The sequence below is a fragment of the Cherax quadricarinatus genome, chromosome 74 (assembly GCF_038502225.1).
Source record: "Cherax quadricarinatus isolate ZL_2023a chromosome 74, ASM3850222v1, whole genome shotgun sequence".
In the NCBI taxonomy this organism is placed as follows: Eukaryota; Metazoa; Arthropoda; class Malacostraca; order Decapoda; family Parastacidae; genus Cherax; species Cherax quadricarinatus.
In genome coordinates, this window is record NC_091365.1 from 2985356 (window position 1) to 3002500 (window position 17145).

General features: G+C 42.0%; 1 protein-coding gene across 6 annotated transcripts in view; it reads left to right on the forward strand.

The window, feature by feature from the left end:
• how (protein held out wings) overlaps nucleotides 1-17145 on the forward strand; it is a 192903-nt gene that overhangs the window by 103924 nt on the left and 71834 nt on the right. Inside the window, exon 1 of one of the 6 annotated variants that reach the window (XM_070100676.1) lies at nucleotides 2364-2402. The exons of the other annotated variants lie outside the window; for them this stretch is intronic. The gene's annotated coding sequence lies outside the window, so the exon portion shown is untranslated. Of the gene's footprint in view, nucleotides 1-2363; nucleotides 2403-17145 lie in introns of those variants that run through there. 6 annotated transcript variants of the gene reach the window in all.

Consider the following 17145-nt stretch of genomic DNA (forward strand, 5'->3'; position numbering starts at 1 on the left):
GCTATTAAATAACATTAGAACTGCTAGATTATTCAGTGCTTAAAACTGCCAGTTTCCTGCGAACACTACCCTGACTAAATTTCACATTTCATTAACAGTCAAGGCTTTGAAAACAGTTCGAGGTCCATTAGTCTTTAATTTCTTTCAAGTTTTAATCCACAAGTAACAAATATTGGCAGTGATAAAACACGTCCATTTTGCCAAGAAAAAGATTCTGGGTTCTTAGGCAGGCAGACGCCCATGATAAGTGTTCCCCTAACCCCCTCCTCTCGTTATCCTTGTTAAGTGCTGATTGAACTTATTGGTTAAAGCTTTCCCTTTGTCACTCCAATAACTTTTGCATCTCGGGATGCAACTGTCATATAAAATAAAGTAACAGCTCAGTATATATGTATATGCTAAAGATTGTTTAAATAAAAACACTCAAATTTCACAGCATGGGAAGTAGAGACGATATATCTGAATTATTTTGATTTAAAATAACCCTTTCAGCATCTCATGTTAATGTTAAAGAATAAAACCGTTGATAAATTGGCAGGAATAGAAAGAGATAATAGGTTTGGACGAATTTAATGCGACTCTTTAGAAATAGTGAATATGTAAAGCATTATAATAGAGTTGCGTCAGATGAAACGTGTTATGTGTGTTGTTAAGGTTGGAAGTAGACAAGTATAAAAGGTGGTGGCAAGGATCCATTTAGATTGTATGTAGCAGGTTGGTGTAGCAACTCGGAAGAGTGTAAAGTGTGTGCAGAAAACAAACATTCTTTAGCACTGTCTTAGACTTGAATAGTAGAGCGGTATAGTGTGACAGCACACTGCGACAATTAAGGAACATTTTACTTAAGCGTCAGAAAAACATTGGTTCCTACTTGAAGGACAAACACGGAGGAAGTCAGAGTAATGACTAAAATTATGAAAAAAAAGCTATGAATCCACGTTTAACAGTTCGTTACTGCAGTCAAAAAACTAATAGAATTCCTCAAGGTACTGCAATCAAAACAAAAACTATTGGAACTCTTCAATGCACTGCAGTCAAAACAAAAACTATTGGAACTCTTCAAGGCACTGCAGTCAAAACAAAAACTATTGGAACTCTTCAAGGCACTGCAATCAAAACAAAAACTATTGGAACTCTTCAAGGCACTGCAGTCAAAACAAAAACTATTGGAACTCTTCAAGGCACTGCAATCAAAACAAAAACTATTGGAACTCTTCAAGGCACTGCAGTCAAAACAAAAACTATTGGAACTCTTCAAGGCACTGGAGTCAAAGCAAAAACTATTGGAACTTCTGAAGGTACTTTCAGTGTGTCCTCTTTAACAGAATAATATAGTTAGTAACCACTTGACTACAAAACTTGAACCATCTATATATATATAGTATTTCGGCATGAGAGACCCCTCTTCAGTCGATTTTGATCTCTGTGAGACTGACACCAGTGTCAACAGTTCCTGTGTGTGGCTTGACACATGCATGTTTTACAATCAGATGAGAGATTACGTAGAGCAAGTAGTGTCTACCTGGAGTTTTTCGAGGGTCTAAACTCCCCCCCGACTCGGTCCCAGACCAGGCCTCATCAGCAGGCTGTTGGTACTAGCCTCACACACACACACACACACACACACACACACACACACACACACACACACACACACACACACACACACACACACACACACACACACACACACACACACACACACACCTAGACAGTTAACTCTCTGACTGCAGCTACTGAAAGTAGTTGAAAATGCAGCTTAGACAGCATATCATTATTATAGCAACGTTTTGCTCAAGGAGAGCTTCATCAAGTTGACAGTTTCGCTCAAAGGGAGCTCCGTCTCAAAAAACTCTCGAAACTGGACGTGAGTATATTACAGGTAATACAGATTTAGGCTGTTTTATGTATTTTCTCCTCGGCTTTTAGGCTTGTTGCCTCCTGCACCTTCCGGCTTCCTCAAGTTCAACGCCAATTATTATATTCCGAATTACATTTATTAATTAATATTTCCTCTTTGTCTTTTTATCTTTTAATTAATTCATCGAAATTAGCATGGCTCCCCCCTCCCCCCACTCTCTCTCTCTCTCTCTCTCTCTCTCTCTCTCTCTCTCTCTCTCTCAATAAAAAATGCAGTAATTCAAAAAAAAACTTTAAACAAAAGTTTGTATTTAACACAGATTGACTGGACAAAACTCTACATAGAGCGACATCTTGTTACAAAAGCTTGCTCTAAATCTGTCTTTTTTTCATTTAGCATGTTTTCTTTCAGCATAACTGTCTCTAGCTTAAATTTTGTCTTAAGTTTTTCATTCTTATTGTCCTCGTTGTTCTTGCTAATTATTGGTCCATTTCTCTTCTAGGTAGGTCGATGGACGAGGAGCAGTGGTGTTGGTAGGGAGGTGAGTAGATGGAGGCGGTACAGTTGTGGTGATGGAAAGAGGTAAGTAGATGGAGGCGGTACAGTTGTGGTGATGGAAAGAGGTAAGTAGATGGAGGCGGTACAGTTGTGGTGGTGGTGATAGTAAAAGGTAAGTAGGTGGATAGAGCAGTTATAGTGATGGAGGGAAGTGAGTAGAGAGACAGGGAACAACAACAGTCTGTTGTCTGTGCTACTATATTTTATTTTATTTACTACAAGTACATGTACAAGGTATACAGACCATAGCTGACATCACTGACATACTACTATATAGAAAGCCCCTTATGCAGAGCATTTCGGGCAAATTAGGTCCTTGTCCCAGGATGCGACCCACACCAGTCGACTAACACCCAGGTACCCATTTTACTGATGGGTGAACATGGCCAGTAGGTGTAAAGAAACGCGCCCAATGTTTCTACCCTAGCTGGGAATCGAACCCAGATCCTCGCCGTGTGAAGCGAGAGCTTTAGCGATCAGGTCACGGGGCCTGGCTAATCAGTCCAGCAACCAGGAAGTCTAGTCCGTAAAATCTTTCCCTTTAAAACTGGCATTGCTGTTTATCGATAGGAGGTAATGTACTGGTATCGTAATTGGATGATTTTAGGTTTTAATTGCAAGGTTTAACGTCAACGTCGTTGTAGTATTAATTTTCTTATGCCTGAAGTATCATGCTCTGAAAAAGTTACGAAGGCAGTCTTTTTTTTATTTATTATTTCTTAAAATTAGTGTCAAGGTTTTAACTCGCTGCATTGGTGAAGCTCTCCTGGGAATATTTGTAAGCCTCTTGTGGCCTTTAGTTGGCACCACCATCGGTGGTATTGAACGGCCCTCTGGTGATAATCATTGATTTAAAAGGCATCACCATCTATGATCAACGGACCCGTTTCTCGTTTATGGCAAGGGATGGAAGGAAGATTTATTTTTTGTTGGGCAAAGAATAAATTAAAATAATGTGCTATTATTCCCCGGTGAATGTTGTTGATCTTATGAAGATCACAAGCAGCAGAAACTGCTACCCTCCCGGTGTTGTTCTCACTAAAGAATAAGTCACAACACCGCGGCTGGAATAACTGACAAACATTTACATATGACTTAGAGGAAGCTCTAAAAAAATGTTTCAGTCCGCCCTGGAACCTAATAATGGTTCAAAACGGATCAAAAGTTTTCTCTTATATATATGGGTTATTTGTGAACTGTAGTCAAGTATCACCTCAAGGGAGGTTCCTTGACGCTGGTGAGGGGCTCTTGATCTAGGGGATTAGATCTGTGCTCCGGTGTCCTGAATTGAGCCAGAATACCTTCCATTCACCCCCCCCATGCGCTGTGTAATCCTACAGGTTTAGCGCTCCTCCACGATTATTATAATAATGTAATCCAGTATTTGTATAGTTGCTGCTGTAATTTATCTTGTATGATCAGCCTGATGAACCTGGTCAGCCACCAACAGCCTGGTTGACCAGGCAGTTTGACTTCACGCCAGGTTGCGAGGAGAGAAGAACCCTGGAAACTGGTCACAAGTTGGTGAGTGCCAGTGGTAAGAGAAGTGAAGCTCTGGCACTTGGCATGACAGGCGGGTGCCGTCACCAGGATCTTGGCACTTGAGGCACGCAGCTCACTATTGTTGTAAGATTAAGCCACTTACTGAGGCACTGCTCGAGTGATTGATTCTAATAATCAATTCCTGATGACTTGGAGGCTGTTGTATACATTCTCAATGTGCTGCTGTTGGGGGGGGGGGGAATGAAGTAACGATCAACTTTAGCCACTCCAAGATCTGCATGACCCACGGGGGATCATGCAGAACCTGGGGGATGGGAGGTAAACGAGTTTGATCAAAGGGAAGGAAGGATAGTTCCAGCATCACCTACCGCTTCATACTCTATATCAGTCTATCCTTACTCTGCATATTTTACCAGTGTGTTTGGTGATGGTTTCTGGGATCACTCCCGCGGCCTGGTATCAGACCTTGTCAACTAGTTGATGGTCTCGTTAGTCAGGCTTTTATGCACAGTCTAACGGAGGCGCCATAACCCGACTGTCACTGCATTAAAAGCTTCCTTCGTGTATTCACGCACGGACGACTGTGTCTGTGAGCTTGTGTCCGTGACAGTGATGATTCCGTGATTATGCGTGCTCGTGCGTGCAAGTACCACTAGAGTGCCGACGCATGCCGCAACCTCTACCATCAGTCACCATGTGCAAAACGCATTGATTAATATCGAATAGGGCGGGGTATTGGGGTATGCATGTGGGTAGTAGTGAGTATTGAAAGGCATATGTGGGAAGGGTATTGAGGACATGTGGTCGGAGGTGTAGTTAAAATCTAACTTAAGCCTAAAGGAATACTGCAGTAGACCTATTGGTCCACGCTTGGAAGACCTAACTTCAACCCTCTCATGTATGCGTCCAACCTATATAAGATACCCAAAGTTCTCGCCTCAATGACGCTACCTGGGAGTTTGTTACAACCTTGTTGTTAAACCAGTACTTTCCTTTATTCTTTCTCCAGGCTGAGGGACTGGCCACCTCAAATACTTTTTCTCCGAGGTTGATGGACTGATTACATCATTATTATTTCACTACAACATCTGCTGCCTTTGTACTTGACTGAAGAAGTCTACTGTGTAAGCGAAACGTTTCATCAATAAAGATACCCAGTTGTTGCACATGTATCTTAATCTTCAACTTGTCGGTATTTTATACCATTTTCAACATAACATCTCGGATCATCATGCAAGTCTCATACATGGAACTTTCGCTCTGTGGAATATTGTCAGCAATGTGATGTTTAACAAAGACAAGTTTCAGTTGCTCCAGTATGGAAGACTGGAGGAAATAGACTGTAAAAACTTGAGTACAAGCTCAAATCATCCAGTAGATCGCAAGTTCCATGTGCGAGACTTGGGAGTAATGTCAATACATCTCGCATTAAGGGACCACAACAGTGTTACTATTGCTACCCCTAAGTAAAATGATAGGCTGGATATCTGTAACTTTCAAGACTAGATATACTGAGTCAATGATGATACTTTTTAAGTCACTTGTTCTCTCGACCTCCCCTTCAAGGCAAACAAGATTGTTGAGCTGGAAAACTCAGAGAACTTCATTGCTTGTATACACTCAATCAGGCATCTGAACTACTTGGAATACTTCAGTTCCAGTCAACTGTATTCCTTGGAACGTAGGTGAGAAAGGTACATAATAGTTTACATCGGAAAATCCTGGATGTACTGGTCCCAAACCTGAGCACCGAAATCGCTTCATATGACAGTGAGAAACTTAGTAGACAGTGTAAAATACCCCCAAGAAAAAAGGAGGGATGCGACGAATATACGAACCTCCTGCTATCTGCGAGGGAACTTCACAAATCCTTAAAATCAGTGTTCGACCAGCTGGGCTGTGGTACATACGTTGGACTGCATGCGGCCAGCAGTGACAGCTTGGTTGATCAGGTCTTTATCCTCCAGTAGACCAGGTCTGGGAGCTGGTCGCAGTGGCGTTTATATCTGCTTGAAGATTCGCCGTATCTTCGAGACGCCACTCTCATATGGAGATTGTGGGATAACAGGTCTTAGCTTGGAAATTCAGTCGTATTGAAAAAGTTGAACTTTAACGCCTGCGATATGTCACCTTGAAGGTAATACACAGCAGTACTCTTCAAATATCAAGAAAAAGATTGGTGGGTAAGGTGTTGTGAGCTTGGCGGTCAGTCTTTGTAAAAAGCTTCCTAAGTAATCATTAGGTAGCTTCACTTTCTGAAGGCTGTACATGTGTTGGTGCCGCCGCTGCCGCCGCCTCCGTCTCTGTCGTAAGATGTGCAACTAGTCCCATTAGTATTTTCTAAGTGTAAATTAGTCTGCATCTCGCCTTCGCTCCAGGGAGTACACTTTCAGGTGGTCAGGTTTTGTGGCTGAGGTAGCGGGTCTTGGATTAATGTGTTAGTGGGCGTAGTCCAGGTGTGACTCAGGCTGTCCTCGCCCACCTGCACGCCCACACCACACGCCCCTAACAGCTTTCACCACTCCTACAGAGCACTACGCATTTAAGGGACACCCCAAAAAAATGTTTACCCACCGACTTGGGTGATATTTTCATAGTTTTTCTTGCATTTCTGTTTTCATTTCAGAGTTAAGGTTGGAAATGCTTTGATTTCTTTCACTTCTAAAAGTCTGAAAACACATTTTCTATATAATGCCTGCGCATTTAGGTACTGAACATCAACACACTGTATAGTTAAATGATAAATACGGCGACTGTGAATTATTCACTATATGTAATACTGATAAGGACCATTACTCTCTGAACTGACAAAGGGAATAGTCACACTTTTGCTTTAGCTAATGATATGAAAGTAATTAGAATAAAACTAGTTAATAACGGGAGAAGGAAGACAGGACACAGAGTACAGCCTGGAAGTACAAACTGCTGACAGTGTGTATGGTGAGTCGTAAAAGTCCCACCCGTACCGTGGTTTGTTTGCAATCGTGTTATTTTGATTTCATGAGTCATAACGTATATGGATATGTATCCTCGGAGCATATCGCTGAAGGACATAGCAACCATATATTACTCCAGCGGTACATGAAAAAACAAGGTAACATACGTTATGGCCATCTTGCAGTATGCGGCGCCGGTATGGAGTCGGCACATGCTCGAGGCTGTAGAGAAGATCCATAGATCCCACAGAGATGAAACACTGGATCTTAGGGGAAGGGAATACGAGAGGAGTTTTCAGTGACATAGTTGAACAACCACAAAAGAGAAGAGGACAAGGGGATTTCAGAAGTTATCATTAAAGATTAGGTTTAATTTTGGTTCATTGATACACATATTACGAATTGATAAAAGGATTTACAAAAAAATGCTAATAACCCAATGAATAACGTATGAGTGTATGTTAATGTATTATTAAAGTTAATGCAGTATCGTAGAATCAGGGTCACAATATTAGTACCAAACTTGAACACGAAAATCACTTCCTATGAAAGCAAAAGATTCGGCAGGAGATGCAACATTTCCCCCCAGTGAAAAGCAGGGGTGCCACAAGTACACTGAGAGACGACACAATAAGTGTCTGGGGCCCAAGAATGTTCAACTGCCTCCCAGCATACATAAAGGGGGATTATCAATAGACCCCTGGCTGTCTTCAAGAAGGCACTGGACAGGCACCTAAAATCAGTACCTGACCAGCCGGGCTGTGGTTCGTGCGTCAGTTTGCTTGCGGCCAGCAGTAACAGCCTGATTGATCCACCACGAGGCCTGGTCTCAGACCGAGCCTCGGGGGCGTTGATCCCCGAAACCCTCTCCAATTTACAATTATGATATTGGTATATTATAAAAGTGTAGTATTTATGAATACGTTAGGTCCAGATGAACTGTAAGGCGCGCATCAAAATGGTTGCAACAGGAAAAACAAGGAAATTCAACCAGAGTAAAAAATGTGAAGTCGCTGCAGGGAATTTGCTAGTCTGACGGTGTTTACCTAGCATTGTAATAATGTCAACTTTCCTTGAGAAATGCCTTTAGCCTTCCTGCAGAGATGTGCAAACTAATACGCATTCCTATAGGGACGTGACAGTCATCATTCCTGTATGGATGTGCCAACTAAGCAACCTTCTTGTGTGATATTCATATTAGAGTTCCCGGACGTACATAAAAAAACAAGTCACGGTTGACACAAAATAGGGAATTATTTCTGAGTTTAATGATGTAGGAAATAAAAAAAAAACAATTTGGATAGTGTTATATACTTTTACATAGCAAAATTTACGTCAGTTATGCGCTGCCTCTCTCTTCTGTATGATCCAGTGTGAACACAAATACAGGTGGAGCTCATGCTAACATTCTCACATGGACCGGAGGCCGACATACTGGCGCTCATGCTAACAGTCTCACATGGACCGGAGGCCGACATACTGGCGCTCATGCTAAGTCTCACATGGACCGGAGGCCGACATACTGGCTTGCGAGGTTCAGGACTCGGCTACCGTGGCTTCAAGTCTCATTCGTATTCTGATTACAACGTATATAATTTTATGCAATAAGAAAATATACATTATATAATTATAGAGAATCATAATAATATATAAAATAATTTTCTGCTCGGAATTCCCATGGGCACACGAAAGAATTTTTACGACAATTACGTATAATTTATCCACAGCTTGGACACCCACTGCTAGCCCAGAGGATGTGTTGGAGAGCTTGACAGGGCGTCATGTCCCTAGTTTTTCATTGTATGACCATAATATGGGGGAAAACGCGTTTTTCCCTTTTTCTAATTGGTCTTCAGTTAGTAAATCGTTAGACAAAAGGACACAGATGCAACTAATGTGACATTTTATTGTGGGAATGTTTTGCTCTCCAGGAGCTTTAAGCTTGACAATGGTCCTGGAGAGCGAAACGTTGCCACAATGAAATGTCACGTTAGTTGTATCTGTGTCCTTTTACCCAACATTTCGTCGGTAATTCTCCCAGCTGAATTGTTGACTTAAAAGAAAAACTCTAGTAATCATAGTCATTGTTTTTGCAATTACTGAAACATTAAGAAAATGAAAATGGAGGATCAATGCAGTAGGCCTATTAGCCCATCCTAGGCAAATCCAGCTCACGTCCAACCATCCTCACTCATATGCCCGTTCAACTAATATTTAAAGCTACCCAAAGTTCTCGCCTCATTGACTACCTCAGTAACCTGGCACGTGATGCCAATATCCACATAATGTTCACCAACTTTATTTTGGGTCAGAAAGTAAAGTGATTGTTAATATATTGCATTAAAATGGATATGGGCTAGGCCGTTGTCATGGCTGAAATATTTGGACATTTCTGGTACTCTACTTAAGAATTGTCTCAAAAAAATCTTGTTTTCATATAAGTCACCGGGAGAAGATGTGAGAAAATAATGCTGGAAGTTTACTTTTAGACAGGTGTACCTATTGGTCAAAAGGCCGAGGTATTTGCAGCCAGGTTCGGCCTGACGTGGAGTCCCTCTTCAAGTTAGTGATTACTTTTCTCCATCAGGCATAGAGATGCTTCTTCTTGAATATTGGCAAATGGAATAAGTAGCGCCAATCTCGCTCTCAAGTATCTTTTAAAATTTTGTTGTTCTTTGTAAGCTGTTGACTGTTCAAAAGTATAGTAAGTCTTCTGGAACAAAGGCAATTATGTAACTTATTCTAGCGTAGAGTAGAATGAGCGTAGAGGGAGAGTGACAGAGGAAGAAGTAGGTTGGAATATGGATACACTCTGCAGGAACTTTTGAAAATTAGATACACCCACAGTGTGCGGCCATCATGTTATCTGTGATAGTTACATTGTTGGAATGAACACAAGCTCTGTCATATTCCATCACACAAGAGTAGTTTAGCAGCTACGGTATCTGCCAGCTGGAGTTTGTGACGCGGGAATTGCCATTATTCAAGATGGCCTATTCCATATGGATGACCAGGAGAGAAGGAAGTTAAAATGAAGGTCAACTGAACACTGGAGACAGGTGGGCCACTAGAAGGCGGCAGTGCCTGGTAGGCCGGTGAAGGAGGGTGCTGGCCCCACGCCCAAACAGGGAGAACACTTTTACCTCATTTGAGACCGGGTGTGGGCGGCGTGCGGGCGGCCACACCACATAAAAGGTCGGTGGCGCTCCAAGGGGGTATTGTGCAGTGTCCCAACGCCCTCCATGTTGGTCCGTAGCTCCAGGCCCCATACTCCTCCACACCGGGAAGGCAAGAGGGGCCTCTCCTGGGTATGATAATGACCACACACACCTCCCTCCTTATGAGTGTGGGAATATATTCCTTTATATTGACACGAGCACAAAATGATGACCTAGGTCCAAGTGCTGTGTAAATATTACAACTTATTTCCTTGCTCTTCCTTAATATACCTCTTCCAACACCTGTTCCTTGTCTTCTCCGGCAGGTGTGACTTAGACCTGGCTGAGATAAGTGTCTAAACTGTGCCAGACCATCAGGTAAACAGCATTACATACGACACCTCACATCGGAGAGCCTTTGTATATTTGTCCTATTTTTTAAACATCATTTCACAACAGGGATGGAGCTGAATATATATTACTAAATACAACTACAAATATAAGAACAACGATCAAGAAAAAGTAGTTTAAAAACAAATATATATTTTTTTGAAATCCTTGCAGATGAAGACCAAATACAAACGCTTCAGATGAAGTACGAATACGAAGCTTAAAGTATAAGCAGTATGAGCCTTCAAATATAAAGACATTGCAGTTACAAATAGAGGCACTTTGTTTATGTTGGTGGTGTCCTGGAGCACTGGCATCAGGGGACCTTATGTTGGCGAGAAATTTGTACCCTTCGGGGCCTCTGTCCTCAGTTTGCACCCTCTTGCTAGATGTTCTTGCTGTTCTGGAATTGTTTAGTATACTGTATATCGTTTTACGGCCCCTACCAAAACTGGTCCATTTTCAAGTGGAAAACAATGAAATAGAGGTGTTGTAATTCTTAAATAGGTTGGATAAAGTAAATTCTATTACATTTTTAGCATGATTTTGTTAATGCCATGTTTGATTCAAACCTATACAAAATGACATTTTATTTTTTGAGTTGAAGAGAAAAGGATTTGAATCTTTAAGTGATCTTTTATATATATTATATTCACTTGGTCCACTAAGTGTTTTTCTTGTGGGATTCTTGTAATGCATCTGCAAACATTGCATTTACATTTCATATGAAAATCGATTTTATTCTTGATAATGTACTCTCAATCAAAAGTCGTTAATAAAGAAATTGTGTATAAATTGCCGGAAATGCAATTTAAGCGCTACAGTGCTTTTAGGCAAGTCCAGCAGTTTTCAGTACATATATGCCACCACTAGAACACATCAGTAGATTTTCACCTGAATGGTGAAAGTCTACACTTATGCTAGAATCACCATGCATAATATGACAAGGGAAACAGTTGAGTGTATCTGGTAATAGTTCCTGTGATCATCACCCTTGTGGCCAGCTCTCGGACTAAGTCTCCTTGTTGACGGCCTGGGCAGGCGGACAACACTTGGGAAAGTGAAGGTGGTGGTGGTGCCTCTGGCAGCAACATCCTGGTTGACTAGGCAGTCAACAGCAAAGTTTATTCGCAGGCCAGGCTTCGAGAGTAGAAAAACTCGCGAAACCGGTCACAGGTGTGAGTTGACAGTCACAGCTCAGACTACACGCCGCAATTCTACGCGGCCAAATGTGGAAGGAGTAAATTTGCAATCGTTAACTTTTGATGTAATAATTTATTGGTGTTAGGGGTAAGGTGTGCTGGCGCTTGAACCACCTTCCGTGTGTGGGGCTGTGAGCAGATGACGCTATGTTAGTGAGTGTCCTTACTAGGGTGTCCTGATGGCTGTCCCTACAAGGCACACGATGTTCCTGCTAAAGTTTAACGTTTCTTCCTTGTATAGTGTTGGCGAGAGTCGAGGAAGGAGTCGTTGACTTTCCAATTATACATTACGACGTAGTAAGATAAATGGTAATATTACTTTTCCTCCCATGAAGACAGTGTAATTATTTACCTGTTTGCAAGAGTCGAATAATAGCTCCTGGCTTCTCTTAACTCCTGTCGACGGATGATAATGATCAACAAGAAGTATCAGTGGCCTCCAGGCACAGATCAGACTTAGCCTTGAAAATTGTGTGAAGTGTACACCTCCGCCATCTCCTCCAGTGCGTTCCACTCGCCACCCTAAGACTGAAAATTACTTCCTAAAGTCCCTCTGGCTCACCTGCGTGAAGTGGCTGAGATCTTGTGATAAGCCGAAGGCACTAGAGTGCCTATCAGGCGTCTAACCCAGTGCCACACCTGGGCGGCCTTGTGACATAAGATCACTCAGAATCTTGAGTATCTTTCCTCCTTCATATGGTCTAGTTAAACAACCTACCATTCACTATGGCAAGATGGCTCGGTCTCACACTAAAGGTCCTAAATTGGCAGGGAAATATCACAGGAAAAAACACTAAAAACAAAGGAAATAAAAGATAAGTGTATACTGAATGCGAGTAGATATTTTTAAGATTTACCTGTCATCTTGAGTGTTAAGACCAATCCTGCCTGAGCTCAAACTATTTAACAAACTTCCATTTCGCAGTTATATGGCCAGAGGGACTCCTTGGCTGGTTGCTCTCTACCAACCTACTACCTGGTGTATGTGCCACACTTGTGTGGAAGGAATATAGTACCTCCCAGGATGGTTTTCGTCTATCAACCTGCTACCCACATCGTAATAATTGGTGTCACACTTGGCTGGCTGACACGGGATGACTGGCAGGTTCCTTCTACCCCCACACCTGCCATAACTTGTTCCTGCCTCTCATGTCTTAGTTTCGGCTGCTGCCACTGTCTGTTCACATTCCTCCTTGATACCTCCCTCTCTTCCTCCTTTCCCTCCCCCCAACTTCCTTTCCTCCCGCTGCCCTCCATCCTACCTTACTCAACATGGGTAGCATGAGTGGGTGTATGCCTGAGGGGGTGGTTGAACCCACCATTCGTTACCTGCAAAGTGTTACCTGGTGTGCATGCTAATCTAGCGCACTCAACATGATGCTAGACTTAGCACACTTGTTGTGTGTAGCAGTCATTAAGACTTCACCCACCTCCACCCAACACTTCTTGGCTAACCTAGCAAGTTTATTACCATCTCCGAGGTGTGTGGGTTGGAGTTTTTATGTAGGGTCCTTCACGAGTGGAAACTCAATCCTCCGACCATTGTGTGGATTGGGATAATCGTATGGGAAGCTGGAGCGAGGTGAGATAATGTAATACTCAAGACTGACCAGTACAGACGTGGTCTTACTCACCTGGCAAATGACTTGCCTCGTTCTTAATGGTACTTCGTAGTCTTTGTTCTTGTCTTAATGATACTTAGTCGTTCATCTTAGTTTTATGGTACTTGAATGCTTCTTCAAGTACCATAAAATATTACCATTTGTATTGTGGTAATGTTTTAACATGGGTAGTACAACCTTGGGTAATTCAAAATAAGGTAGAACAATCAATTTATAAAATAAAATACATAATGCAGTAGAGTTTACAAATTGAGTGATGGTAGACAACCTGTGACCGGTTCTCGTAGTTCTACGTTTGTAGCCTGGCCTGACGCCAGTATTCCCTGGTGACGTGATCACCCAGGCTGTTGCTGCTCGCAGGCCTAATTAACAACCTGGATAACCTAGTACATCTTGCATAAAGCAAGACTACTCATATAGGGGTTTCAAAATGGCTTGACCTTATCAAGACAATATTCCAGGTAAGCCCACATTTTGAAATTTAATTTTTCGGTATACTGAGTAAATCAAGTGATTTAGATCTCAGTTTTAATGTGTGTGTGTGTATATATATATATATGTATATATATATATATATATATATATATATATATATATATATATATATATATATATATATATATATATATATATATGGAAGGATGGAAAGCAGATTGCCTGGGACTACACATGTGCCGCCACATTGGCAGACACCTACTTGCCATACTCCGTAGTGGAAGGGGGTGGAGCTGCCAGCCACAGGGAGACTCGGAAGATCCGCAAATATGAAGACCTTCCCCCTTGCTATAACTTCATTCCAATAGGGTCGGAGACCCTTGGAGCATGGGGCAAGTGTGCTCTAAAGTTCCTCAAAGAGCTAGGTGAAAAACTCATCATAGAAACCAAGGACCACAGGGCGACCAGCTTCCTCTTTCAGAGACTCAGTGTTGCGATCCAGAGAGGAAATGCCTGCAGCATTCTGGGCACGCGGCCCACCACCGGGGAGCTGGACGAAGTATTCGAGATGTAGCTCTGAGTTACCTATGTTGTTTTACTTTGTATCATATTTTTGTGAATGTTTTGTCAATGTATTTTGTCAAATTATATTTAAATATATATATATATATATATATATATATATATATATATATATATATATATATATATATATATAATATATATATATATATATATATATATATATATATATATATATATATATATATATATATATATATATGTATATAACGACACGTGCAGTATCCCCGGGGACTATGAAGTTATCACTTAATAATTTGCGCCTCGAGGAATTATATTGTGTGCTCTTAATGTTTGCCTGTTACTTAAAATTGATTCTGGGGGTCACAGCTCGCGAGGCTAAGGTCTCAGACCTGGCCTCTTGTACATGGTCTGTCGCTAGGCTAAGGTCCCAGACCTGGCCTCCTGTTCATGGTCTGTAGCATAGTTCGCCGCACACCGAGCCTTCTGAAAAGTCTATTGAATAAAACCATACTAGGATAAGAGCATGAATACTTGCAGTAAAAAGTTAGTGGAGAATTTAATCTTAGAAAATATTAAGGGAGTGAGTACATCCCGCGCCACCTGTTAATGTTGGGAGGCGTGAGAGTATTTTATAACCAGCACATGAGAGTACACACGTGAGCCCCAGGTTCTGTTACCTGAATACCAACTCTGGCAAGCTTTTCCATGTGTAGCTGGCTACACACTCCTTGTACAGTAGTTGTTGATGATTAGCGAATTGATAATGATTCAAAACAAACCGAAATGTCTAAAGTTTATTGTGATTTCCTTCAGTCATGGTACTGACTTTTATTGACAAGTGCAAGCCAATAAAGTTGCAAGGAAAGTGCCGGATCAGGCCATGTAGGCCTGTCGACAGGGAAATTGGCTTCGGGCCATGTTGACCTGTCAGGAAAATCTAGCCTCTGGCCAGGCTAAACGGGTAGAAAAAACTCTTTAAAAAAGTGTATGTAGGTGGTTGTGTAGGTTAGAGAAGTGCATTAGCTGAGTTCACGTGAGGGCGAGCACAGGTTATCACCAGGAAGGACATCTTCAGCACTAAACACGTACTTACGTCCACCACCAGTGTACCTCCAGCTGGGCAAGGCTCGGCGTTACAATATTAAACATGAACATGGAGGTCTGGCTCGGGCCGGGCTGACAGAGTAGGAAACCTCTTAAAACAGGTCGCAGGTAAGTCTCCCTTCTTGATATAGTTTCGTCGTCTTTCTTCATCACTATTATTATGATAAATGATTCTTGATTGTCGTTTGAAGTCTTTAATAATACGTTGTACCATAAAGCTTAATAATTATATACCAACAAAGAATCTCGTTAAATGTTACATCAGTTAAGAAAACACAGGACAAATAGTGTGTGATTCATATAGTGTGAGTGAGTATTGTTGGTTTGGATGAGCAACTTTCAAGGATAAGTGACGGGCATGACATGTCTTGCTTCAGCACTATCATCAGTAGCACATAGAGCTGTGAAGAACATTGTTAAGTAATATTGCTTCTACTCCAGAGTTAACTATTTTGGGTTTAATAAATGTTTCTGGTGAAGGGTGTTTAAACCTAGTAAACAAACCAACCAACCTGTCGCAAGTCTTAGCTTGTGACCCACTCACTGCCTCATTAAGAAACTTAGTAGAAATTTAATGTTTTTTTCTTTTAATGTCATTGATTGTCTTTCAGCGCACAAGGTCACACTTAAGAGTTATTTAATGTAGTAGAGGCGTGAGGTGTCTTCATTTACGGCTGGAGGCTGTCAGGGGAGCTTATGGTGCCTTGACCTTGTACAGTTGTTACTATATTATATTATTACTTATTAATTGCTTATTATTATTACTTAGTATTATAGTTACGGTATATTGATATTAGCATTACTCACAGGGAAGCGCTAAATCCGTAGGGATCATACATTGGGGAATGTGGAGTTAATTAGGTTTGATGCAAAGTATGGAGATTTCGGCAATTCGTTGAATCAAGAATGCTTCATTTGCGTCAAAACACAACCCTTGAAGAGGTTGTGAGCATAGATTGAATCCGGCGGCGGCTTCTCTGAGGTAATGAGAGGCACTGACAAAACACTCATTGACTGAAGGTTTATATTTTATCTGTGATAGTTTTAGCCTTGACAAGTGTGGGCTGCATCATCGTGTCAAAAAACAGCATGTGTCCACACGCCCAATATAAGACACTTGCCAGAGTTTAGTTGTACAGCGTGGGTGGTGATGAGGGTAGGGGCGGAGCGGGTTGTGGGCGTGGTGAGGTGTGGGGGCGGGTTGTGGCGGGTGGGCGGGTAGGGCATTCACCGTGTGGCCATAACCCCAGCACAAAAAGTCAGTTGGAGGAGGGAGGTGAGTAAGGCGGTCATCACAAGTGACTGCCGCTGGAGCTGTGCCTGGTTGCTCTCACCTTAAATGGTAAGGGCGGCAGCCCGCTGCTGGTTATGTGACGTGGCCAGCCCGGAGCTGCAGCCCGGGGTGGGGGGTTTATGGATGAGCATGTCAGGTTGGGGGGGGGGGGACATTGCCAGAACGCATAGCAGCAAATACGTCAGTTTTACTGCTTTTTTTTTTTTTTAAATCATGTACTAAATATTGAAAATGGTCGACAGCATTGTGCCAGACATAGTACCAGGAAGCACCACGTTACACACACACACACACACACACACACACACACACACACACACATATTGTGTGTGTGTGTGTACACTCAACCAATTGTGATTGGAAGGGTCGACTCTCAAATCATGGTCCTGCCTCTAGCCACTCTTCAGATTCACTCATTCTTAGCTTCTTGTGCCCAATCGTACCTGCTCTTAAAACTATGTTTGGAACCTGCTTCCCACCAAGATCATTCCATTTCCCGACCACTCTGATACTGAAAAAATACTTCCTAAGATCCC